Genomic DNA, 27,446 nt, shown 5'->3' with positions numbered 1-27,446 from the left:
TGTTGGCCGTCATTGCACCCGCCACCGCTTCGATGGCGGACGACAGCTGTTGCGTCGCGCGTCTTTCGCTCCCTGTAATTTTCTTCTCTGTTTTCTCTTCTGTCCGCACGAGGCAGGGTAGGTGCCTCAGCTACAGAGCCAGTAGCAGGCCCGTATATTTTCTTTTCCTTCTTCCTACAGTCACAACGACAACAGCAATAAAGATATCTCAACCTCGGTCCGTGATTACGTGTGTGTCACCCTTCTAAGGCCGCCTTCCCGGCGTGCCCCAACGTGCTCAGGCATGACATTCATGGCGACCTCGCTGACAACACATTTTTGGCGACGGGGATCCACTTACAGAACGAGGACAAGTACAGTTTACTTACATCGGTTCCTATGCGCAAGTGAGGAGATTTTATCCACTTCTCCACTACGCCTACTACTACTGCTGTCCTACCTTCAAGCACCATTTTGGCATTGGTTGCTTTTCGACGCGACTGCAACGTCGTGTGCCTGACCCATCGACGCTACGGCGGCGTCTTCTGCACGGCTGTCCCGAACCCCTGGTTCCACCTGCTGCTTTATCAAAATGAACGTGGCGATTTCTCCACCACCCTTCTTGACATGCCCCTGCGTTCCAGCTGTTCCGTGGCTGAAATGGCGCTGCGGATTCTTCTGAATCTTGTGTTTCTTTTTCAAAATCGTCTGAGGGACGCTTCAGTGAGCTGGAAATCTCAGATTTCAAGCCGCTGTATCCGCCCCAGATGCTGCCACGGCAGTCAAAAAGGCGACGTCATAATCCGCGCTACCTAAGGAATTTTGTTCCATGATTGTCATGTGTTCAAGTTGCATTTCTATGTGCTGTACCGATGTTCAAATATGTTGTGGGCGGCCAGCTCGCTGCGTTGTCACATGATAATTTTTTTTTAGTGCTCTATTTCGTGGTTTCGTTCCACAAAGGGGGAGAGTGCGTAATTGCAGTGTCTGAGGAATATCATTATTAAAGGTATAATGTTGTTACTTCCCCGACCTGCTGAAAAACAAATACTATTGTACATCTCTTCCGTTAATTACTGTATAAGGTTGCTTCTTCCAGTCGATCATTTAAAAAAAAAAACACAGGGGATGATGTTGTGAGGTGGGTTTCGGTTTCGGTTTCGGGTTCGAAACCAAAATGTACTCGCCTCAAGGGGCGCTGTGTTAGCTGCTCTGTGCCTATTTAGACGCCGCGCACTGAATAAAGGTCTCTCTACGTCGGTCCGTGGCTGCGTGCGTGTCACTCTTCAAAAACAGCCGTACCGGCGTATCCCAAAGTGCTCCGTCGTGGCGTAATGGCGGCCACACCTACTCCACAATCCTCAATTGATTTGGGGTACAACGATGCAAACTGATATTCAGAGGGTTTTAAAATTGCAAAAAGAATGCAGTGGGAGCTATAGCAGGTGCTATTTAGCACCTACAAGTTATTTATATTTAAAATACCGCATTGCGGATGCAAGGATGTCCTTAAGTACCATGTGTTTGAACTTTATCTACCTCGCTCAAGTACACAATAACATCACATTTAACTGACCAGACAACATGAGTACTGGTATGTGTCTTGTCCTTGCATAAATTTCAGACTTCAAGCAGTAAGATGTGCATTTTCGTAATTCCCAAGCAGACACGTTTTCTCTAATCTATCCATTCTTGCTTTTTCATATGGCAATATTAGGAAAATTTTCCTTAAAATCAATGAGTAGTATAAATAAATAGAATGTATCGATGAGACTACATCAATATGCCTTTTTTGCCTGCGTGTAAGTAGAGATACTATGCTTGTGATCTATGATGAAAATAATGTATATATTCTTTATTTTATTATTTTGCTGTTTTTGTTTTTACTCCTATCTGCTATCGCCGTTTCGAAGCATTAAAGAGGATGAGAGCTTTGTCAAATCCCGGGCGCGCCTATTTGTTACCTTTCTCCCCTGCCAACTGAAATAAATGGAACTGAACAGAACAAAGGAAGTGCTATCGTCATGACATTTTCTTCCTATTTCGGCGCAGACTATGTTAAGGTACATTCAGTACGAGGAACGGCGGTGACTAATTGAATAAACATGTCCTGTGGGTTTCACTGGCGATTTCTGGTTAGTAGCCGGGAAGAGGGCGTTCTATGTTGGACCCACACGAAACTGTGCAAGTCATTACGATATGCCGTCCAATATTTGCTTAGTTTCCTATGCGAAGCTGTCCAAACCTGTTTGAGGGCTCTGATTCTATACCGAATATATAGTACCGGCATTAAACGCTGTTTGTGAGAAGTATTACGTCTTCATTAACACCATACGTTGTTGCTTACAGGTTACGTACGCAGACAGGATTCTTTCTTTACAGCTCCATGATATGAGTAGATAAACAAGTGCCCTATGAACTTTTATTTCCTTGTTCGTTCCTGCTTAAAGTTAAAGCAGTTTAAAACTACTGTTGCTTGGATTAGAGTGGGGATGGAGTCATATTGCAATGCAACGAGCCTCCGTTCTTTCGAGGAAACAATTAAATTCACCGCCTCAAAGCGGGGCTTTTTTGCGGTTACTCTTTTCATTAACCTATATGCACTTTGTAGGTGGCGCCAGAAGACGTTCGACTATTTTAAAGAACTCGGCGTTCCTGGACCCAAGCCAAACTTGTTGTGGGGAAACCTGGCGGAGTACCACAGAAAGGTGTGCCCTTACTATGGTCGCAGCGTTTAGTCGTCAGTGGACGCGCACAGTACGATATGTATTGTTAATTTAAACAGCGCGAACAGGAAGACACATGACGAGATACAAGGAAGTACAAGCGCTTGTACTGTGGCTTCCTTGCATCTTGTCATGTCTCTTCCTGTTCGCGCTGTTTAAATTAACAATGGATGTTTACCAACTCACCCAACAAAGTATCTTAGTAAGCGATATGTGTTCGCAAAACAATTCATTTATTTAGTAAGAGTCAGTAGAAGCGCCTGATTCATTTTTGATAAGCAAGCTTAGGGTTGTATCCGGTTAATGACCTTTTTTTTCTGAGAACTTTCTACGTATCACCTTGCAATATTTACTTTAGTCATTCACCAAATTATCAATTATCTTCAATTATTCAATTATGTTGTCATCCCTGAGCGCAACCATTTCTCACTGACACTGAAATGAAAACGGGTCTCGACAAGCATTCAGAACGGTTTGTTCTAATATGTGGCACCATTTTATGTGGCACTAAATTTTGGTGCTGCATCGATATTCTGTCAATAATTTGTTTTGAGCGCTTTGGCACATATCTAATGAATTGGACGTTGCACACTATGCTTGTGATGCGCGTTTGTTCGCTTTGTCCACTCTTCTTGGCGCAAGTACATAACTTATTACAACTCACATTCTGTGTGGGAGTAAGTGCACCGATATTTAGTCCATTGTTGTATTTTCTTCTCTACAGGGTCCGGTTAAGGCCCTGACTGAATGGTGCGATAAGTATGGAGACTTGTTCGGGTGCGTACAGCTTTTGGCCTACTTTCATTCTCTTTAGCAGCCCTCACTGACTGTCGTTGTCTTCCAACTCGTGCTTGGTGTCAGCTAACAAATGCAGCCCTTTTGGCTCTCTGCAGTTTCTACAATGGTGATGTACCAACCCTCGTTGTTAAGGACCTAGACTTCCTCACCTACGTCTTCATGACGAATTTTCGAAAGTTCACAGACCGAGGGGTAAGCTTCATTGACTGCTTCATCACCAGTGCAGACGTCCGACAAATTGAGTTGCCTTTTCTCACCGTATTATTTACGTTGATGGTAACATTTATAATATGCCGCAAAGTTTAAATGAAAATCTTTGAATATCAGTCTGACTTTCTTTATACTAAACTCGAAATCCTTTTTTTATATCTGCTTTCATGTTTGTCCCTTCTCTTTTCAACAAGCCTTTTCATTTCGTTGGTTGCAGGAGACTCATCATTGTTCATTTCTTACAGCTATATAGTTTCGTGCCCGCTTGAAGTTTTTAGAATAACGGAGACTTTTTTGATGGGCATAAGATAGTTTTCTGCGATTTGCTGATGGTATTACTTTGCTAACTCACAAGGGCACGCTAAATAGAGAATTTATTTTACAGGGAGTAGTCTCGAGAGAGAATAATTTCGACTTGCTTGACGAATATAACCTCAGCATTCTGCGCTATGCTGATTCAGTTGCAAACACCTTGCAAACACAGAACACTTCAAAAGATGTGTGAGACTCTGATAGGTAATGCAAAATGGTGGATCTAAAAAGTATGTAAGAAACAATTCCAGAGGGAACAGCGATTTTTCCTACGCAGTAAACAGTTGCCAATGAACATATCTTGTTGGGGCAGGTGGTGACCGCATATCAGAGTAGAACAAAGGCGAAGTAGCTAGAAGAATAAGAATTGGGTGGACCGCATTTCACACTAAGACGATTACAGGCCGTTTACCAGTACTCTTCAAGGGGAAGGGCAATACAATTGTATCTCAGTGGTACGGTTTATGGGGCTTAAATATTGAGGCTAACGACAAGAGCTGTGTTCCGTTGCCGACACCGTGGCAAGCTCCGATTATACGCGCATTATTGGTGGCTCCGACCCAACTGGCACCGCTACCTCGTCGACGCAACGCTTTTAACCGTTCTTTGCACATGCGCACTTCGCACCACCGCGTCTCAGGAGGGAAGCGCACAGACAAGACAATCTGAACTGGAATGGCGCTGGCCACAGTGAAGTTTTGAAAGGAAAATGATAGATGTAACTTCCAAAAACATCAGGAAAGCAGAATTGTAAGACATTTTATGGCGTTCTAGACATAAATACGGAGAGGGAATGGGCACTTGCAGGACAGTGATGCGAAATACCACATAACGGAGGATCGCTAAGGGCAATTGACTCGATTCATACAGGCGCCCATCCCATATATTTATATTTAGCATTGGGCCGCAGATATTTTTTGGGGAGAAAGCAATGTCCAAATATGAGGGCATAATAAGATCACCAAGGCCAGAGCTGTATACCGTTGGTTGGGAATAGAGGGGAGAGGCCTTTTCTCCACATTAGACATTGTTTTGTGATGAACATTCTAGACAACAGTTCGGCGAGCTATGGTCTCACCAGACATGTCACCAATTCATCGTCAGTATAAAATCATCGGTTTGTTCTAAGGTTCACAAAATGTCCTTGCAACGATACAGCGCGGCATGCCGCTGCCCGGCAAAGCATGCGGTAGAGGTTAGCAAGCGGCCAATGATTTATTGCGAAAAAAAATGAGGTCGGCACTTTTTCATGGCAGGACAGAACAAAGCGGATATGGAGTAGATGCGACACAGCAAAAGGGCGCCGAGCGTTATTAATAGACAATGCTTCCCGCGTAATCAAAACGCATGTAAAAACGCCAACTCAGTAGGCACCGCTACCGACTTAATCCTGTTAAGGCTCTTTTTTGCCGTACGTGAACAACAGTAGCGCGTGACCATCTACTGCCCAGCGCAGCAGCGTCACTGCGAATCAAAGCGGAAACCAAGAGAGAGAACGTGCGTGGGGGGGGGGGGGGGGCAGAATCATGCTGTGCTGTTCGAGCTATTTTCGTCTGCTTGGTTGTTCTGCTCCCTCGAACGCCACCCCTCGAATCAAGTTTCATCTCCGAGTTCTGAGAAGGCTTGTTTTATCTACTCGCGCCTGCGGCTTTTATCGGTGCTAACTTCTAGCGTTTCAAGTACTATACTTCTCCCCCGCTTAATTTGAGGATGCTGTCTCCAGAAGGAACCATTAGGCGATAGCTGTGCGTTTCCCACCCACTCGTACAACAACGCATAAAATACGTTTATTCTTACTTTTCCAAAATGAAATTGCCGGTTTCTGTATTTTCATTTCATGTGAGCTCCAAACGAGACTTTCACATTGGTTTTACGTATATATATTTATAAGATTTTTTTTTTCGTCGTGGTGCTCCTATCCTATGTGAGCACTTACTGCATTAACCTCCTGCAATACTGCAGCATCGCCTTTCTTCAAGTTTTGTTGCTCTCACTGAGCAAGGTTTTTTGCTAAGCTGTGCCTTGAGTGGCACTTTCTGGGCACGTACTGACTTGTTACGGCATTCTTCCTCGTCATATTCACCGTCATTATCAGCTGCAAAACGTTACATTTTCTACATCAGAAATCCACTGTGCTATTTCTCCGCTATTCATTCTGCCCTATGCGAATTCACTATGCAAAATCACACTTGGAAACCTGAAAAGGCATTTCATTATGCGTTGCGCTCAGTGCTGGCTCCACACAAGTTCGTGTACTCCAGTTCAGTCAAGTGGAGTGGGAGGCAGAGCTGGCCCACACGGGTCTCTCTGAGCAGCGCATTCTGCTCACCAGGGCTCTGGAGGCAGCCCAAGGCAATGGTATCCTGGACTGAGGAAACCACCCACGCTATTCCGTTGAGCAATTAAAGTTTACTCTCTCTCCCTTCCTGTTCATATCAATTAGAATGGCGTTTAAGTCGGCTCTCTTATGCGTGCTGCTTGTCTTAGTACACACATCGAATTTCCAATAATGAGTTTTCTAAGTGTAAATTATAGGCGATAGCTTGATTTCAGCCTGGCCCAGCCTGCCCAAAAATGCGACTGCCCTTTGTCCTTTTCTGTTCTGCAGACCACAATGAGGACGGACGAGATGCACACCTTTCTAGGCCACAGTATTCTCCATGCACGCGGACTCCAGTGGAAGCGTACGCGCCGCTGTATCTCCACCGCATTCACGACAAACAAGTTGAAGCAGGTGAGGGCGCCGCAATGAGAGTACGTGGGTCCGCATATGCTTCGAAAAATGTCATCTGTCTATACTAGGCATGGCATTCCCCAGGATGTCAATTAGCTTCCTTAAACGTGCTTATGGCCTTTACAGCGCACGAGGCAAACTTTATCCTTGAAAGCAGCTTGGGCATAGCGGTTATTCACTTGTGACAGAACAGCGCAGAACTACGGGACATGAAAGAGAGAAGCGCTGACTTTCCTTTCTAGTAACACGGCTTCTTTTAACGCCTGCACCACCACTACAACAAGCATGTTACAGGAATATCGGTATGCAGTCTAAATTACCGCAAGGATATATGTAATCATAAAGCTGAATAAAAATTTTAACAATTCCGGCGCCTTCTTTATCAACGCAACAGACAGCATGCTGATACAATGGTAGCGCAGCTTCTCTCTCGATGCTGAATCGATAATTTCACGGACCAACTGCTCTTCGTGCTATGTTCAGGGGAAAAGGTCATAGAGGAGGAGTCTCTATAATTAATCCCTACATTTCTACATGCTTCCTCGAGAATCGTTTAGTGCTCTAGTAGTCATTTGTTCATGCACCTGCTAGTATTTTCTTTCTATTCTTTCCAACATGCCACTAGTACTGAATAAACAAGCCCTTCGGAATATTCCACAAAGGCGGTTTGTTGCTTTGTCGTGCACCACCTCTGTTCTTTTTCGGTCGGGTTGGCATTCATTCCACTGCAAGAACGTTTCAGTTTGTTAGGAACATTGAGATAACAATCACATGCCCTTTCTGACCAACTGATATTAGGCAACGGTAAACGTTGCGAATATAGAGTATTGCTACTACCGGTCCAATCTGTTTCTTTTCCTTAGCTCATCTTGCTTCAGGCCTAACCCAAATAGGGCTGGGGCCGTATTACAGACGGCTCACACTCACAATCACACTCACACTCACAATCTTCCTATTGGCCAGCGGCAAAACGGTGGGAGTGGCCGTCCTTTACATCATCGACGTCTGCTGTTTACGTCATGAACACACTTGAAGTGCTGACGTCGACTACGGGCCAATTGTGAGCGGTGGATGTGAGCGACGCGAGCCGCTCACAACTCGTTTGTGAGCGCGCTCACAAAGGAAAAATGGCGGCGGTCTATGCGGCGGCCGGCGTTCTCGTGAGGCGGTAGCGGCGGCGCCCCGACGCGATCATCGGGCAAAGGACGGTGTACGAAGACTGTTTGACGTGCCGGGCGAGATGTTTCGACGCATGTTGCTACTCGAGAAGGATATAGGACAGTGACTGTGCGACGCGACGAACTGAGATAGGTGTGTGCGGCCGAGTGCGCTGTCTGTGTGGCGGCAGATAATGTGTGCACTGCGCTTTTTCCGAGCTCCTAGTGGCTTCCAAACCGCTACTGGCAACGAGGCGAACATCGGCCTCGCGCAGCCGACACTTCGAAAGCGTTTGCGGCATGCAGCAAGGCGGCGGCGAAGAAAGGCTTCCTTCGTCACGGCAGCATACCGGGAGTCGTCGGGTTTGTCGACGGCCCATCGGGCGTCTACGAGTAGCCTTGTGATGTCCCTGTTTTCAGATATGAGATGCCGACATGATTTGGGCCATGAACCTCCCTACGTGGTATCTTGGCATGATGCTTTCTTCTGGCGGCCTTCTCGGCTGCACACAGGCATCACAAAGGCCGAGGAAGGCCTTCTGCGAGGCGTCGAATTCACGACAGTGAGCCGTGCTGCTCTTTGCAAGATAAGTTACGGTAGGCTCCACATGCCTCACATGTATTGCCGTTCTTGGGCTTTTATAAAAGCTGAAACGTAAGACACGTCGTACATTTTTGAAATGCCTACGTAAGAAACGAATATGGGAATGCGTGTGTTTGATGCCTGTATTGAGTAGGAATGGGGCACCATTTATACCGATATGAAGTGCAAGGCTGTCCTTACAGAAGTGTTGCTGAAACTTTCAATCATTCATTGTCTGCACTCCCATGAATGTCATCGTCAGCAAGACCTGGCAATGAGCTACTTGATGCGACTCTTCCATTGTGTCAGCAAGGCTGTTAAAGTTTATGAGGCTGTTGAGGTCGACAACGACGAAGAATGTGCTTAACAGCGTGCCATTTTCGGTATGCTGGTGAAAGGGGCACATGTTGGAGACATGGCTGCCAGTGTCATGACATCCCGGTCCGGACTCTCCATAACGGCTATAGAACAAGGCATACACCTCCACAAGGTTAATGGTGGATAACTGCGTAGGCGTGCTGAAGAGCCGCTTCCAGTGCTTGCAAAAATACTAGACGCTCCTCTACCAGCCAGAGCGTGTAACATGTGCCGTGTTGCATAACTTCTTTGGATGTCTTCCTGCCTGCAGATGAGGAGGGTGCTGCTGGCTTGGACAAGAAAGGGTCACATCTGTGTACCGGCTACTTGGAAGTGGGATCACTATTGCCATGCATACCTCTAGGGAAAAGCCATACAGAATCATGTTAGCCTGTTCCACAGAACCTGCCACCAGAGCTGGCTGGCACAGCTGCCCATGGTGCGGCAACAGCTGCGGCGTCAATGCCAGCACAACAATCGGCTATGATATACCACACGTAGCTGACCAACTCATCGCAGGCAGCCAAGTGCAGCGCCTTCTCGTTTCATGTATGTGCCAGAAACCTTTGTGATAATGATGAATCTTCTCGAACCTCATCTGTCAAGTCAAATTTGTCTTCGTACCCCCCCCCCCCCATTCACTGTTGCTTGCAACCGTGCATGTTGGTGTTTGTGTGTGTGCCTGTGTTTGAGTACATAATTAAAGTGTTTCACAACGAGGCAGCAATTGTGATGCCTATCGGAATGGGAAAGTCTCACAGAAGTTTTTTAGAAGCACGTGTATCAACTGTGCCCCTTTATTTTCCTGCAGCGTTTCACAAGCTTGAATATGCAGCAGCGAAACCAACTGCCTGCAATAGCACAGGCAGTTATTTGCACGTGCTGCGCGATTGTGCTACACAGAGAAGACATACACGAATAATTTTTTAGAGCCTGTAAGCTGGCACTGTACTCATCGCAGGTCTGACACACTTCAGAAACAAGAAATGAAAGTATTGTGCATAAAACTGCGACTCAGAGGCATGACACAAAATAATAGTTGCTTAATGATTACAGGCTTGCATAGTAGTTGTCATAGGTTTGGCACATTTCAGAAGCAGCAAACAAAGTATGGCTCTTAACAGTGCAGAAACATGACACAAGTAGTGCTATGTACAATGTTTGCATAAGGTAGTCTCCATTAGTGAACCTTCCAGGACTACAGGCCTGCATATACTGTTAGGACGCATAGAAAGCATTTGCTTAATGCTAAACAGTGTAAAGCTGACAAATTGAATGCATAATATTGCGAGTTTTAGTGCTCACAGTGATTGTAGCGTACGCAGAAAAACATCACATATGCATCAAGCAAATGGTGTGTGGGCAGAAGGTATCGCTCAAAAACAAAGCAACTCAGTCATGAGAACAAAGAAAAAAAAATACAGAGCACACTACAACGAAAGCTACATCGAAAGCCCTGTCACGGTGGCACTGCAGTGAATGAAGGCTTCGGGTTCAGTCACGGCAGGGGTGGAAGCATTCCCATGATCATGTTCTTTCCTAAACTATCCAGCTACATACAAACAGATGATAATGCAAGGACAGAGCTTCATTTTGGCCTACACTACATGCTTCACAGTCGTCTTGCATTTCCTAAAGAGAAACAAATAGAACCACGAAGCCTGCACGTTGCACTTTAAGCACTTTTCTCATCGATACTAGTAGGCGCCGACCGAAAACACCTTCGCAAGTTGTCTTTGTCCATTTCCGTGTCAAGCGCTCCATGAAATTTTATCGCTGCAGGCCCTGGACTTCGAATGCATTCTATTAGATTTTCAGCATGCTCACGGCACTTGCACGGTACTTCGATTACCGACGACACTAAAAAAAGCAGCACCTTCTCGGGGAATCAGCTGTTTGCTTGCAGGCCGCCATGTGCACGCCATGACGCCGCCGGCGCACCCTCGCGGCAACAAAAGTTACCTAATAGCAAGTATAACTACACAACTTAGAGCGCTTCAACTTGAGCTCAATGTTAATCAATACTAAAAATAGTATCTTGCCAAAATAAACCATTGTTTGCTTTATTTATTGCGTATTAGTTGCGTCGTGTTAGAAAAAGTTAGGAGACGGTCCCTGCTCAGTTTTGTGCCACACTGTGGCATCAACGTTTGTCGAGGATTCGGGACTACTAGGGCGGAGCCACGCTAAAAGTCGCTGGTAATTGGACGATTTCGCATACTCGTCACGATTGACGTCTCAAGGCTGCGTCACAGCTTCGTAATTTTGACGTCACGCTCACAAACTTGTGAGCGGAGTCCGTAATTCGGCCCCTGCTCTTTTGCCTGCTTGGCAACATACTACCAGCAAGTTCCAGGAGTAATCCGCGTTGCCAAGCTTTTCTGTCTGGCTAACAAAGATAACTTCCATTTTCTGAACCCACGACTTTCTTGGTGGCTTTTTCCATGCACTAGATAGCTGTAACTTTTTTAGTCAGCTTCGAGTGAGTCGACTGAAATGGCAAGGCACCTTCTCCCCGCTAGGCTCATAGGCCTAGAAGATATGCCATAAGTGAAATTAAAAACCTGAAGAGGAAGAATACAAGGTGTTAACTTCCCTGGGATTGGCGTTGCTAGGCTACCTCGGCCGATGAGCGGCTCCCTCTGAGCCTGCGTTCCATGGCAACAAATTTTCAATTGAATTTCTTTATCCGGTATTACACTGGTACCCTCCTCGTGCTAAGCGGTCCGACAGGTGCCTTGACTGAGTTCCGGAGACGTAGATCCTAGAGTCTACGTCGCACAAGGACGTGCGGAAGTGCTCTGGGTACCTTAGAGTCCTAGCCACCGAAACAGCATTGAGGAGGCTGAACTACGCTTCTTCTTGTGGGCAATTTCCAAGCCCTCACGTGTGAATAGAGCATTAGTCCTTTCTGGGTAAACGGCATCTTTCCTTCCAGGAACTCCACACACGAACAGTTTTAAGCAACAGGACCGTATGAGTGCCACAACGTTCTCACTGACTTCTATGTGCCTCTTTCGGGTATAATCAGTACTTACAAATGCGTAGCATTGATTTCTCAGCTCCCCTTCTGAAAACCTCTCCTTCCTCGTCCCATCACAGCAGCAGCAGCCTTTAGAGACGAGATCTGAGGACATCGATCGCCGAATCCAGCCCTCGTGTTTAATATTAAAGTGGTTAGGAAAAGAAGGGTGTCAAAGGAGACGAGCTCTGCACGGTCGTCACCTTTACAGAAATGCTGGGAGCTTGCCCAGGATCACGTGACGTACCTTTCCCACTTCACATGCTTTGCTGTTCTTGCATCCTTCGTCATTGGGCCAGTAACGCTCTTAAGAAGCTGTTCCACGTTGAAGGTTTGAAAGTGTATTAAAATGAAATACAAATCAATAACAAGCGCATAAAAAAGTTTGTACAGTATAGAGGTCCCAAACTAAGACTGTCTGGGGGACCTCGCATCAGGAATAATATAAACGTTGCGCTATTGAGAGCAAGTAAATTTAGGCAGGTTCAATGCAGCGTCCCTGATGTAAAGATGCCGCCATACTGTTATGTTCAGAAGCGAAGTATGAAAGCTGTCAAAAAAAAATGGACACTGTATGAAAAACGTGTCAACGTATTACCAGCCCTTGCGGAATTTCGTTTGTGCACAAGAACCGGAATTTAAGAAATGTTCGTTTTTATGAGTTACGTCTTTTCTAACAATATCGCTGCTCCCATGACTACTACAGGGTAAAGAAACGGCAACCCTCTCAAGGGAAGTGATCTGTTATAAGTCTGGGGCACATTATTGCTCATGTTTTATTCACTCCAGTGTTTACTAAATGACTGCGTATTATTTTGCTGCATAAAATCACAGCCTGGGCAGTTCGCAATCACCATACTCATAACACAGACACCTTCTCTAGTTTTCACGTTACGTAATAATTTCGATCATCAATTCTGTGTACCTCCATCATGCAGGTGGTGCCATGCTTAACTGAAGTGGTCGACATGCTCATCGAGATATTGGGCGAGAAGGCTGACGCGGGCAACGAGTACCCGATGCTGCTGCTTTTTCAAGGGCTTACCATGGACTGTGTGGGGAGGTCAGCATTCGGATTTGACTGCTGGTTCCAGCGTGACCTGGCACACCCGTTCCTGAAAACCGCGCAAAGTGTGCTGCCCGGGCTCATGACGGGACCCTTCCACATGTTTGCTCGTGAGTGACGTATGCCGCGAACTTTTTCGGATATGTACACTCGAAATTCGGGGACAGTAGCTAGGCGGACATCCGGGTGACACCGCATTACGTTTCGCTCCCTGACTACGCACTTCTCTGCGATACGTTCAATTCCACGCGGCCTTTTGTTTGCTTAATTCACTAGAAGACAGGCAGTAAGCAGGCACAGAGATAAGTAGCAGCAGTATGCGCCTCAGTAGGGCCACTAGAGCGCAAATGCAACTTTAGTATCTCCACTTAACGTGATCTCTTGACAAACGTGGCCGCCGAAATTCCACGAACATTCCAATCTCACACGCCTGCCAAACATTCTGTTAGAGCACTTCACGGGCCTCAGCATGGGGCTTAAGCCCGGCGTCTTCGAGTCCAACCTAGCCACGATCCGCTCAATTAGTGTTCAGGTGGGCCAGACCCGGCCTGCAAAACATGGAAAAAAGCCCAGCCCAGGCATGTTAAAAAAATTGCTCACTGTGACCAAATAGAATGCACGAATAAAGGATTGGCCGACAATTCGTTTTGACTCAGGGGACAAACGGCCCCGTTCTCCGTAAAATGCGGCACCGAAGCTGACAGCGTAAAATCACTGACATGCCTTTGGCAAGTGGTAGCTGGCAAACGACATGGCCGGGCACTGTTAAGCATTAGGTAGTGCGATGTCAAGAGAGCATGAAACATGGCAGGAGCCGCCAACTCGGGCTTCGTCTATGGGAGGATGGGATTGGAATCCAGCCTTCCAGGACCTTTCGATCCCGATAAGCTGTCCCCATAGGCCACGCAGGTGAGTTCGCGCGGCTTTAATAAGGCGGAGCTCTATATCTACCGTAATATCTCCAGTAATCAACCTTACCTCACTTCAAACAAAATATCGATTACGTATAAAACATGGAACAATTGTCCACTCTTAGAACGGCATAATCAGCGGCCTGTTTTGTTTAGTCCATTTTTTAACCACTCCTATCAATAACGTCTCTTGCACTATGAGAATATTTGAAGGAAAATAAGCAAATAAAAGAAATAAAAGAGTAAAAGAAAGTGCACTTAAAATTTTTATCAGCGCGTATCCAACTTCGTTTATTTATTCGTTGTCACAGCTATAACGCCCCCAGCTGTACCTTAATCTACAAATGTGTGAACGAAAAGCCTTGACATCAGCTTTCTTTGTACTCCTGACACCTGGAAAGAGACTCTTGTCTCTCAAGGCCTTTGAGCTAAAAAAGCCAATAGATGTAAATTTGTTTTGGTTTATAACTGCGTTCTAAAGGCCAGGAAGACAGAGACCAGTCATGTTTCTTGGATAGGAAGTGAGAGTGACCTCGTGGTCATCACGTAGACCGTTCCGTCTTTGTCTTGATCTTCTTCAAGCTGCATAACCATCGCTTTCCTTGACGGTTATTCATTTGTTCCAACACAAGCACTGTTAAAAGAAAAATCTTATTAATATTACTGACACACTGTAATATCCGCAGTCTTCTTAAGCATCCTGATTACCTTTACAATTTTCTTTCCATTCTTAACCACTATTTTCGGTCGTATCTTTGTCAGAAACATGGCTGTCACCTGCATGATGAAGAAAGTTTGTACAGTTTGCAAGGTGATGAATCAGAATTTTCCAGTCTTGATATTTGCCATGAAGGCGGCTATGCCATATTTGTCAAAATATCATTACTATACATGCGTCGTGCTTATGTTGCCTTTAACCTTCCACAATGCGCGTCTGCTTGGTTAAAATTTGATCATAAATTTATGCCCATCAAAAATCATGATACAATAATCACTTCCAATTCTTGTTCGCCCACCTCTTCGTACTCTGCCTTCTGTTCCCAATTCAGCCAAATTCTAAACACCTTGATCAATGAAAAAAAAAAGATTATCAATTGTGGCAGTCTATCTCGTGCCGAATATATAAGCTGCTTTCTAGGCTGTGGTCCCCGATTAAGGATCCCATTGACAATGTTCTTATCGTTGGAAAAGTATTTAAAGGTCTAGCCAATGCTTTTGATACCGTTAACCACTGCATCCTTCAGCGCAAATTTTCATGCTTAGGAATTCCTGAACCACATTTAACACTTCTGCAGAACTATCTCTCCAACCGATCCCAAATCGTTCAAGCAGTGCCGGTGTTAAGAAGCCCTTCCACTCCCCCCCCCCCCCCAATTTTTTCCGAACGTCTGTTTTTGGACTCTCATGAGACGAGATGTGAGTGTTGACGTACAACTGGAACGCGTTTTTTCGTCTTTGTGATGCGTCAAGTAGTCCCCTACTTTATACGTTCACTAGTGGCTGTCTTATTTCGCACAACTGTACGTTCGACAGGTTGGTAGATATAAGAGTACAATTTCTTGTGACTGTCGAGCTACCGTGGACCTGTCGTGCCCCCGCCGCTGTCGTGTTTTTGCGCCGACGTAGCGATGACAGCGGCGGCGGTATTCACCTGCGGTTTGGGCGGCAAGTAACCTTGCCGGGGCGGCAATTAGCCATCCATTCACGTCTTTATCCCGCATGGGTCACAGCGATGTCACCGAGGGGCTCATGGTTGCTCGCTTCGAAGTGTCGTTACGTGCAACACGGCCGCGCATCGAGGCAGAGTGGTTCAGGTACAGGAGGGACTTGAAGATGGTGCTTCGCGTGGGCTGTCATTTTTATTCGATCCGCAGTCGGGTCGGACCCACTAGCGCTCTGAATAGAGCGGCCTCGCACTCGCGTGCATTCATCCTAATAGTGGACGACCCTGTACATACGACATGAAGTGCTAGAGCGGGAAACACGCTTTTATTTGCATTCATTAATGTTAAGCAGCATTCCCAATGTACGGCACGCGTTGATCATATTATCCAGGTCAGTTTGAACCAGACCAGTTTTGGTGTTTTTATTATCGGTGGCTATTTTGCGGTATATTAAGAAATCATATGTAAACGTGCAGAACTGGGATTTATTTGCACTAGGTAAGTCGTTTATGAAGGAACTAGACAAGGCTTAGAACTGATCCTTGAGGTCCCCCAGATTTCACGGATGCAAGGGGGGACTCAGTGCCTTTAGCAGTGACAAATTGTATGCGTCTAGAAAAAAAGGCACAAATCCAGTGAAATACAGGCGAGTTAATGTTATGACAACGAAAACAATGAACATTATGCAGTAGAAGAGACTGGTTAACCTTATCAAATTCTTTACAGGAATTGAGGAAGACGCATGCATTTAATTCGGAAGCCAGAATTCCGAAGCAAGTACACGTTATGGGCAAGTGAAAAAAAAACGTTGTGTATCACATGAGAATGGAGTAACATGAAAGCATAATGGAGAACAGAACAGTGGAACAGCCACTCATTCGCGATAAGCAACCAAATATGTTATACTTAAATGAGATAAAGATTTTAAAAATTTGCATGTTGCATACTTTGCATGTTTGCAATACTTTTATACTTTGCAAATTTCCATGTTGCATAGTCATGCGGCAAAAAAGCAAAGCGATCAAAATCGACTCGTTATTCGTGTCATCGAAGACAGAAAGTCAACTCATCATCATCATCATCAGCCTGACTATACCCACTGCAGGGCGAAGGCCTCTCCCATATTTCTCCGATTAATTCGGTTCTGTGCTAGCTGCATCCACTTGACCCCAGGAACTTCTTAACCTCATCCGCCCACCTAACTTTCTGCCGCCCCCTGCTACGCTTTCCTTCCCTTGTAATCCAGTTTGTTACCCTAAGCGACCATCGGTTATCCTCTATTCGCACTACATGTCCTGCCCTTGCCCATTTCTTCTTAATTTCCACTAGAATGTCAGTAACTTGAGTTATTTCTCTGACCCACTCTGCACGCTTCCTATCTCTCAATGTTACCCCTACCATTTTTCGTTCTATGGCCCTCTTAGTTGTCCTCAACTTAGAGTAGAACCCTCTTGGTTAGCCTCCACGTTTCAGCAAACAAGCTGTGGCGGGCCCCCGGACCCGATAGCAGGCAGTCAGAAGCACGGCTAGGGAGAGAGATACACTTGCGAAAGGACGGTCAGAAAGATAGAGCGCAAGACCACCGGAATCGAAGCATTGTCCTATCGCGAACCACGTTTGAGTCCAGCAACTGAAAGCTTTAGCGGGTACTTGTGATTTCTCAGCTGCGGTGAGGGAGGGAAACAAACAAGCCCGTGGATGCGTTTTTTCGCACATTCGTCAAGCGTTTTTCATGACGGTATCTGTGCTGTTATCATCTGTTTTGGTTTGGCTTGGCTTGGCTGGCAGCTGCGACTGCGATAGTGGCGCTAGTGTATCTGTGGCGCAAGTGTGGCGCAAGTGTATAAAAGCGGAGTGCGAGAATAAACGGGGGTTCATTTCGTCGCTTGGGAGCTCGGTGTCTGGACTGCTTTCTCTGGCAGCGTTCCGGCGCGGGTGCAACGGCACCCCCCCCCCCCCTGCCTGGGCTAACACGACATGGTGTCAGAAGTGGCCGTCTACGACATGATGTCAGATGGTCAAGAATCTTCGCACTGAGCCAGGCACCTTCCATCCACGATGTCGAAGACGCCTTCAATACGGCTGCATGGACTGCAGCAACCGCCACCGCTGGACTTTGACCGCACGTCAGAGTGGCCGGCGTGGATCGAACATTTCGACGACTTCCGATATGCAACGGGACTCAACGAATGCTCCGGGGAGGCTCAGGTACGAACGCTGTTGTACACAATGGGGAGGCAAGCTCGTGACATATTCAAGACGTTTTCACTATCTGACGAAGACGCCAAGAACTATGAAACCGTAAAGAAAAAGTTCGACGGGTACTTCGTAAAAGAGAGGAACATCGTGTACGAAAACGCCTGTTTTCACAGACGCGTACAAATGCCAGGAGAGTCGGTAGACCAGTTCGTCACTGCGCTACACGGCTTGGCGGAACGTTGCGACTACGGTGAACTAAAAGAACGAATGATCCGAGACAGACTGGTTGTCGGGCTCCGCGACGCAGAGCTCTCGGAAGCTTTGCAAATGGATTTTCAGCTAACGCTGGCTTCGGCGCTGTCGAAGGCTCGCTTAAAGGAAAGCGTCCAACAGCAGCAAAGTACTCTACGAGGACAGCACAGCCATCAGTCATCGGAAATTCGTGACCAGGACCCCAATGTGGACGCGGTGGTTCAACAGAGGCACAAGGGACGTCTGCATGGGCAACGAACGCCGGAGGTGCGGTGTCCTTTCTGCAGTGGCGACGCCCACCCCAGGACAATGTGCCCAGCCAGAGGTGCCAAGTGTCTTCACTGTGGCAAGAAGGGACATTTCGCAAAGGCCTGCTTGAAGAAAGCAACGGCTTCCGCTCAACGAAAGGTACGCGTCTCAGCGGTCAACCAGGAAACTGGAGAGCTACGCGTCTCAGCGGTCAACCAGGAAACTGGAGAGACTTTCGTGGGATCAATAGATGCATGCAGAAAAGCGCGATTTGTTCAGGTGCGCATTAATTCTGTGCCCATTTTTGCAAAGGTTGACTCAGGTGCTGAAGTGTCAGTATTACCAGCAACGTTTCCGGGATTACCGTCCCGACTGGTAAAAACCGATGAAATCTTGCAAGGTGCAGGAGGCAGTAAGCTTAACGTACTAGGCAAATTCGTAGCAGAGATCGCATGGAAAGAGAAAACTGTGTATCAAACATGCTACGTTGTCAGTCCGTTACGCGACGTCCTTCTAGGATTACCTGCACTTGAGGTCTTAGGTATCGTGAAATTTGCAGACGCGGTCGAGTCGGGAAACCTGCAGTACGAGACACGTTTTCCAGAAATGTTCCGCTGTCTAGGTACGATGCCAGGGCAGTACACCATCAGGCTACAAGCTGGCGCTATGCCGCATGCCATAAGCGCTCCACGCAGGGTACCAATTCCCCTGAGGGAATCCCTGAAGCGCGAAATAGATAAAATGGAGCGTTTGGGCATAATCAGGAAAGTGGATGGGCCCACCGAATGGTGCGCCGGAATAGTTCCTGTAGTGAAGCCCTCAGGAGACCTGAGAGTTTGCGTAGACCTCACTAAATTGAACAAATGCGTAGTTCGAGAGCGATTTACGTTACCAACTGTGAATCAAGCTCTAGGGTCACTGTCGGGAGCGAAATGGTTTTCAAAGCTCGATGCCAACTCAGGCTTCCACCAGGTGCGACTCAGTAAAGACTCGGAAGAGCTAACCACGTTCTTAACACCCTTCGGTAGATACTGTTTCACGCGACTACCCTTTGGAATTACCTCCGCTCCGGAATACTTCCAAAAGAGAATGTCTGAGATACTAGGTGGCCTGCCGGGGGTCGTTAATTTCATGGACGATGTCCTAGTGTTTGGCGAAAGCAAAGCTCAACACGATGAGCGTTTAAGTAACGTGGTCACACGCCTAGCAAGGGAAAATGTGACATTAAACAAAGAGAAATGCTTATTCGGGGTTAGGCAAGTGCGTTTTTTGGGTCACATTTTGAGTGAGGAAGGTATTCATCCTGATCCAGCGAAGGTCAGTGCTATAAAAGATTTGAGAGCACCCAGAAACGTTACTGAGCTTAGAAGCATTTTGGGCATGGCGAATCATTTGGGCCGCTTCCTGCCACATTTAGCCCAAGTGACTGCTCCCATGCGTGTTCTTTTGCACAAGGATAGGGACTGGGTCTGGGACAGCAATCAGGAAAAAGCGTTCCAAGAACTCAAAGAGCTCATTTGTTCAGCGCAATGCATGGCTTTGTACGACGCTTCGCTACAAACCACTCTTTCAGCTGACGCATCGTCTTTCGGTCTGGGAGCAGTTTTGTTTCAAAAGCAAAAAGACGGGCAACGTAGACCAGTTGCATTCGCTTCTCGTTCGCTCACCAAAACCGAGCAACGGTACTCCCAGATCGAAAAGGAGGCGCTGGCGTTGACGTGGGCAGCGGAAAGGTTTGATGAGTATATACGTGGTCTGGAAGTTGTTTTTGAAACTGACCACAAGCCCTTGGTGTCGCTGTTGGGTCACATGGCAATCGACGCTATGCCCCCAAGAATTCAACGTTTTCGTCTGCGCCTGATGCGATACAGTTTTTCTGTATTATATGTACCAGGCAAATCGCTAACCACTGCTGATACTCTTTCACGTTCGCCGTTAACTCGTACGAAAGTGGAAAGCTGTTTAACTGTCTCAGAGGTAACCGCTTACTCGAAAGCTTGTTTACTGGGTTTAGAAACAGGCGACGATTTCTTGAAAAGAGTAAAAGAAGGTCAAGCAAAAGACGAAGTGTGTCGAAGCTTGCGCACAGTGTGCAAAAAAGGGTGGCCCAGGAAACAAAATGTTCCCTGTTATCTTCTGCCATACTGGCAGGAACGTGCATGCATTACTTTGGTGAACGGGTTTCTGCTCAAAGGTATGAGGCTTATCATTCCTCAGACCCTTCGCAAGGAAGCGCTAAGCAAACTGCATGACGGTCACCAAGGCATCTCGCGATGCCGCAGTGTGGCTAAAGGTTCTGTCTGGTGGCCGGGACTTAGCACTGAGATAGCGTCATTCGTGAAACAGTGCAGCGTTTGCGCGAGGCATGCGCCAGAACAGATCGAACCGATGATTGCATCGCCAACGCTCTCTTTTCCTTGGGAGAGAGTAGGGGTCGATCTGTTTCAAATTCAGGGACGGCAATATCTTGTCGTAGTAGACTATCTTTCGCGATACCCAGAGATTGCCATTCTTCCGTCAACAAAGTCTGCTACCGTGATAAGCCGAATGAAAAGCATTTTTGCGAGACATGGCATTCCCGAGTGTGTGGTGACCGACAATGGTCCCCAATTTGTCAGTGCCGAGTTCGAGAAATTTGCAAAACTGTATGGCTTCCGTCATGTCACCTCGAGTCCGAGGCACCCCCAGGGAAACGGGGAAGTCGAACGTATGGTAAAGACGGTTAAGAATCTCATTCTAAAATCGGACGACCCTTACTTAGCCTTGCTGGCTTATAGGGCCACACCTGGTGTTCTGAATGTCAGCCCAGCGGAGATACTGATGGGTAGAAGGCTTAGGACGAGAGTCCCAATGCTGCCTTCGCACCGCAATCCGGGACAATGCTGTCTGCAAGAAGCGGCAGCCAAGGACCGTAAAGTCAGAAGGAGCAAAGCCGCCACTTCGACCGACGTCACCGGTCTAAAAATCTCCCAAAGCTGGAAGCAGGTGATGTGGTGTGGGTGACTGATCTCCGTACCAAAGGTACAGTGCTCGGAGCAGCACCACAGCCGCGTTCATACCGTGTTCAAACGGAAAACGGGGTTGAAGTCCGTCGAAACAGGAGAATGCTTAACCGTCTCCCAAAAGACCGGGTAGATAGCGGGAACTACGAATTTCCGGATAGTCAGGAACAGCCCAGCAGGGCCGGATTGGTAACTGGAGTAGACAACCAATTTGACGAAGCTCCGGAAGCTTTGGTGCCTCTAACTCAGACGGAGACTGACGGTGGCAATTCTCAAGCTATAATTGTAACTACGACCAGATTTGGAAGAGTTGTTCGCAAACCCATAAGGCTGGGCGTGGACGACTGATGCTGGAGTGACTGTGTTCTGTCGTGTTTTCTTCGGTGTGTTCCAATGTTATTTTGAAGTGTATGCATGTAAAGTTAATAGTGCTTGAAAAGGGGGATGTGCTGTTATCATCTGTTTTGGTTTGGCTTGGCTTGGCTGGCAGCTGCGACTGCGATAGTGGCGCTAGTGTATCTGTGGCGCAAGTGTGGCGCAAGTGTATAAAAGCGGAGTGCGAGAATAAACGGGGGTTCATTTCGTCGCTTGGGAGCTCGGTGTCTGGACTGCTTTCTCTGGCAGCGTTCCGGCGCGGGTGCAACGGCGCCCCCCCCCCCCCCCCTGCCTGGGCTAACACGACAGTATCTTAACGCCAGCCTTTTTGAAAAAAAAAAGCAATATAAAAGAGGATACATTATTGTTATGCTTTTCAGAGTCCACCACGAAAATGCCTAGGATCGCAGCACCCGTCCTTTGGCTGAACGAGATGTGGGGCTCGTTCACATTTGCCATATTCTGTAAGCAGACGACCAAGGTTGTCGCGCTCCGCATGAAACACCCGGAGGTAAGGAGGCATTCTCTATCAATCTACTGGAGGTTAATGTTGGTTGTAAATTATGTAATCGCTAGTGTACTCATCCAACATGCGAAACAACCTCTGCACAGTGCCGGGACAACGTCACTGCTATGTTAAGCATTCCTCGACGCGAACCTATTTCGTAACATCAGGCCAAACTTGGAAAAAAACAACTTGGAGAGCATTGCAAACATCAGAATGGGAGAAATGTGAAAGCATGTGCGTTGGCTTCTCTTTAGCAGCTCCTAGAATTTCATGACTCGGCACTTTTGAGAATCATAGCTAGAAACTAGTCACGATCATGAGTTTGACTTACACAAGTCATGGATTCCATAATCATTCGCTCTCCGATGTGACTGCTGACAAGTGACTAAGACTCATGACTAAACTATAATGACTCATATGACAGGCCTAATTTTACGACACGACGTTTACACAGCACTTGTCATTACATACACGTCTGGGACTACCAATCTCACCTTAATGTGACGTCCTATCACTCGTTATATTCTGTGTCCATGTTTTTCTTCCACGTTTAGCGGAAATTTTGAAACTCAGTACAGATTTCGCGTACGTTGGCCGTTTAGCTGCAACGTAATTTTATTTAACACGTAAACATCAGGCTGCCAATTACTCACTGGCTACTGTTTCCTTTTTTGCCCTTAGGCAAAGAAGCCAGACCTGCTGCAGGCGATGCTTGACGTCGAATGCGAGGAGGACGCACTGCCCCAAGTGACCGAATTGATCGACGGTACGTGTTGTTTTTAACTCAGTCATCAAAAAGGCTCCATGTTTGGAAACAGTATACGCTCGTAGGCGGCGTGTTCGTCGACGTGTGTCCTTCAATCCGCCCAGGATTTATTATAGCGCTATTTAAAGGCCCACTGTACACTTTCCGGTAAAAAATATTTTCTTCCCGGTCACTGTGAGACTTCGCCCCAGCACGAAAGGCCGCAAAATGTTTTTGAAAAGAGTAAATAATAACGCAGTTACAGCCACCGCAATCACCCGATTCTATCGTGTTTCGCTCCTCCCGTTCCCTCGCAAAGGTTTTTCACACTCCTGTCCGGTCGTCTAGCCTCCGCAAGACAAATTCGCCTTCCTTCTCCGCGTTTGGCGTGAGGTGGGGCGTGGTGCTCTGCGTACGCGGAAAAAAAAAAGAAAAAAAAAAACAAATCGCGCGTGGGAGCGCGCGCCGCTGCATTCAGTCCGGCCGTGGCGAGGAAAAAGCGCGCAGCGAACGGTGGGCACAATTAATGGTGTACGCCCATCGTTCACCTGTCAGTCAACGAGACGGACCAATGGATGTCGTTTTCTAAACCGACGTCAGCCTTGCGGCTCGTAGAGAACGGGGAAGCTGGTTTCCCGACGGGGAGGGTGAGAGATTTTTTATTTGTATTTTTGCTGTTTTGCGGCGCGCGTATGGCTGTAGCATTTTGTACAGACTATCTCCGGTACCTGGTCGAAGCACTGGGCTCCTTTGCCTAAAAGGTCTTTTCCTGAACAGTGGGCCTTTAACAGACGGGCACGCACAGAGTAAATATATATATATATATATATATATATATATATATATATATATATATATATATATATATATATATATATATATATATATATATATATATATATATATATATATATATACCAGTTTCTTTAACATAATGCCTGGGAAAAACCATGGAGCGGATGGTGCTCAATCGGCTCAAGACTCATCTTGAATCCATAGATTTCTTTCCCGCTCAACAAATTGGCTTCCGAAAAGGTGTGTCTACTCAGGACCTATTTTTTCTCCTTATGCGCGAATTTGACCCTCCGCCCACTTCCCAGATCCAAGCCATAGTGGCCCTTGATGTGCGAAAAGCCTTTGATAACCTTGCCCACGATCCTCTATTAAACAGCCTTGCCTCTCTGGCTGTGGTCCAAAGATGTATGGCTACCTCACAGCATTTCTCCGCGACCGTACGGCCAAGTTCCGTCTCCCCGATTCGATATCTGATCATTTCCCCCTCACACGTGGTACTCCTCAGGGCGCTATTCTGTCACCCACCCTTTTTAACCTTGGAATGGCTCCTCTGTCTGGTATTTTAGCGTCTATCCCAAACCTAAAACACACATTCTATGCAGACGACCTTACTCTTTGGTGCCCTTCTGGGTCTCCTGGAGCAGTAGAGGAGACCCTACAGCAAGGTATCGATGCAGGCGTTAGTTACCTTGATAAAGTAGGGCTATCTCCCGCACCTGAAAAATCCGAATTGCTGCTGATTGCAAAAACTCGCTATCAACGCCAACATAACCAGCTGATCAATCTCACAATGGCAGGTCACCCCGTCCCTCGTGTATCATCCTGCCGGATCCTCGGACTTCATATCCATGAGTCAACCAATCAGGCCAATGTATCTACAACCGTTAAAGTTTGCAATCAGCTTACGCGTCTAGTTCGCCGCATAGTCAATAAGCACGCCGGGCTACGCGAGGGTCAAGTCAGGCAGCTTGTCCACGCATTAGCACTTAGCAAAATTTTATATACGATTCCTTACCTTACACTAACTTGTCGCCAAAGACATCAGATTCAGGTTGCGCTTCACATATTGTACAAGGCCGCCCTTAACTTCCCTGTACGTACGTCCACGGAGCGCCTATACTCTACGGGGCTGTTCTTGCCCCTGAGAGACCTCATACAACAACATCGCAACCGGTGAATGGCACGTCTTTCTAGCACCAAACAAGGACATTGGATACTACAGCAGGTTGCACTCAAACCTATAGACCTCCCTATAATTACCCTTCCTTCTTCGCTCCCGGATAACCTCAGAATAATCCCCATTCCAAAAAAACGTTGCACCCGACACTAACACAGGCAGACGTTCCGCTCGCGTTTTCAACCATGTTCACCCAACAGATTCCACGATCATCTACACAGATGCATCACGAACTAACGTCGTAGCGGCTGCTTACTCAATTCAGAGCTGTAGCGATGTAGGGACGCATACCCTCGGTCCTTACATAGATCCTCCTCCTACAGCGACTCTCGAGACCCTACCAGTATTCAAGACCTCGCACAAGCACCCCCTAACCCTTCAGGATATGCCATATACACTGATTCAATACAAGCTATACGCGCCATTCACACGGGTCGCATTCCTGAAGAACTACACGATGATCTACACAGAGCTCTTACCAAACTACGTCCCCACACTGTAACACTGAGGTGGATTCCTGGTCACGCTGGAATCCCAGGCAATGAGGTAGTGCATCGCCTCGCCCGCGAACTTCAACACCGGGCGCCTGGGATTCCCTGGCCTTATCCACCAACGTGGGACACTACTCTTCACTACAAAAAAGAAATCAACGTTCACTACGACAACATTACAGAAACTCTCCGTACATTTCCTCTTCCTGATAAATTTCTCCCAGTTCCAGTTCAGGCGTTCAGTCGTGTCCGACTCTTCGTGACCCTATGGACCATGTCACGCCACGCTTTCCGGTCTCTCACTATCTTCTTAACATCACATAGCTTCATCTGCAATGCCTCGAGAATGCCATCTAACCATCGCGTTCGCTGCCTGCCCCTTCTCCGGCGACCCTCAACCTTTCCCAACATCAAATCTTTCTCCAGCGACTCCTCTCTTCTCATCAGATGACCAAAGTAGCTGAGCTTTAACTTTAGAATCTGACCCTCCAATGAGCAGTCAGGGTTTATGGTCGACAATATCGACTGATTTGATCTTCTGGCAGTCCAAGGAACTCTCAAGAGTCTTCGCCAGCACCACAATTCAAACGCGTCAATTCTTCGGTGGTCAGCCTTTTTCACAGTCCAACTCTCGCATCCATACATCACAACTGGAAAGACCATAGCACTCACTCTCACTACCACGTAAATCCGCATTCTTAGACGCATACAACTAAATGCACTGCTTACTCCTGCCCGATCTTTTCTATACAGAATCATACATTCCCCTGCATCCCCAAATTGCCCAGAACACTATGCAAATTGGAGCATTGCATCTTTTCATGCCCTGTCGCCCTCCAATCTCCTCACTTTCCACACCCTCCTCCCTCAACGTGGCGGGCTTGGTTAGCCTCTGACCAGCTGCAAGATCAGTTGGCCTTGGTGACCCTGGCCCAGGACATTCTTAACGCTTAATGTAAAGCGTTAAATAAAGTTGTTTCCTCCTCCTCCCTCCTCCTATATATGTATGTATGTATGTATGTATGTATGTATGTATGTATGTATGTATGTATGTATGTATGTATGTATGTATGTATGTATGTATGTATGTATGTATGTATGTATGTATGTATGTATGTATGTATGTATGTATGTATGTATGTATGTATGTATGTATGTATGTATGTATGTATGTATGTATGTATGTATGTATGTATGAAGGAAAGAAGCCAACAGTCGGCGAGGCCAAGGAAAGCATTGGGGATTGTACTTTGTCTTTTTATTTTCTTATTTTTTATTTTTACTCAATAATCACATAAATTAGTAATGTAATGTGTTTAGGGGAAATAAATAAACACAAAGTAGAAGGAAAAACAACGTGCCGATGGTGGGAACCGAACCCACGACCTCCGAATATCGCGTCCGGTGCTCTTCCAACTGAGCTACATCGGCCGCTGTCCCCTCTGCTACCTTCTTGGGTATTAATGTTGTCTGTATACGAACCTTGAGAGTGTTCACCAGCGCCACCCTCAACTATAGCGGTGGACGTGGAACGTCCTGTGTTGCCGCCAGCGTCACGTAGAACGTGATCAAGAGCGAGAGCGAAAGCTGTGCTAGAACCCTATTACGCTACCTGTGGCTTCAATACTGCCAGAACCGAAACCCCCGTAAGCTACAAGCAGATAAATGAAGGGGAAATGAGGATGCTCGTTACAATACATGAAGGAAAGAAAACAACAGTCGGCGAGGCCAAGGAAAGCATTGGGGATCGTACTTTGTCTTTTTTTTTATTTTTACTTGATAATCACATAAATTAGTAATGTAATGTGTTTAGGGGAAAGATAAATCCCACCATCGGCACGTTGTTTTTCCTTCTACTTTGTGTTTATTTTTATATATATGTATGTATATATATATATATATATATATATATATATATATATAATGTATTCACAAGAACCCACCACGCCCTCCAGCTTCCCTGCAGCCTCTCCCGGGTCCCCTTCAGCCATTTGCACGTGTTGGAATCGATATTTACGGGCCTCTTCCCTGCTCTTCCGCCGGCAACAGATGGATCATTGTTCCCATCGACCACCTCACCGGATATGCTGAAACTGCAGCTTCACCTGCTGCAACTGCTCGTGAAGTTGCTGGT

The 27,446-nt window shown here is 46.7% G+C and overlaps 1 pseudogene across 1 annotated transcript in view; it reads left to right on the top strand.

Annotated features, from left to right (window-relative positions):
- Nucleotides 1-2,471: 2,471 nt before the first annotated feature.
- LOC146188139 (cytochrome P450 3A28-like) overlaps nt 2,472-27,446 on the top strand; it is a 57,391-nt pseudogene continuing 32,416 nt past the window's right edge. Inside the window, exons 1-7 of the transcript XR_014707719.1 lie at nt 2,472-2,687; nt 3,430-3,482; nt 3,599-3,695; nt 6,634-6,759; nt 12,817-13,054; nt 21,977-22,107; nt 22,786-22,870. The product of XR_014707719.1 is annotated as a cytochrome P450 3A28-like (transcript). The remainder of the gene's footprint in view (nt 2,688-3,429; nt 3,483-3,598; nt 3,696-6,633; nt 6,760-12,816; nt 13,055-21,976; nt 22,108-22,785; nt 22,871-27,446) is intronic.

This window comes from Amblyomma maculatum, chromosome 5, assembly GCF_055883805.1.
Source record: "Amblyomma maculatum isolate TAMU_Amacu chromosome 5, ASM5588380v1, whole genome shotgun sequence".
NCBI lineage: Eukaryota > Metazoa > Arthropoda > Arachnida > Ixodida > Ixodidae > Amblyomma > Amblyomma maculatum.
Note: the sequence above shows the minus strand (reverse complement) of the source record. Positions and strands in the feature narration are given on the sequence as shown.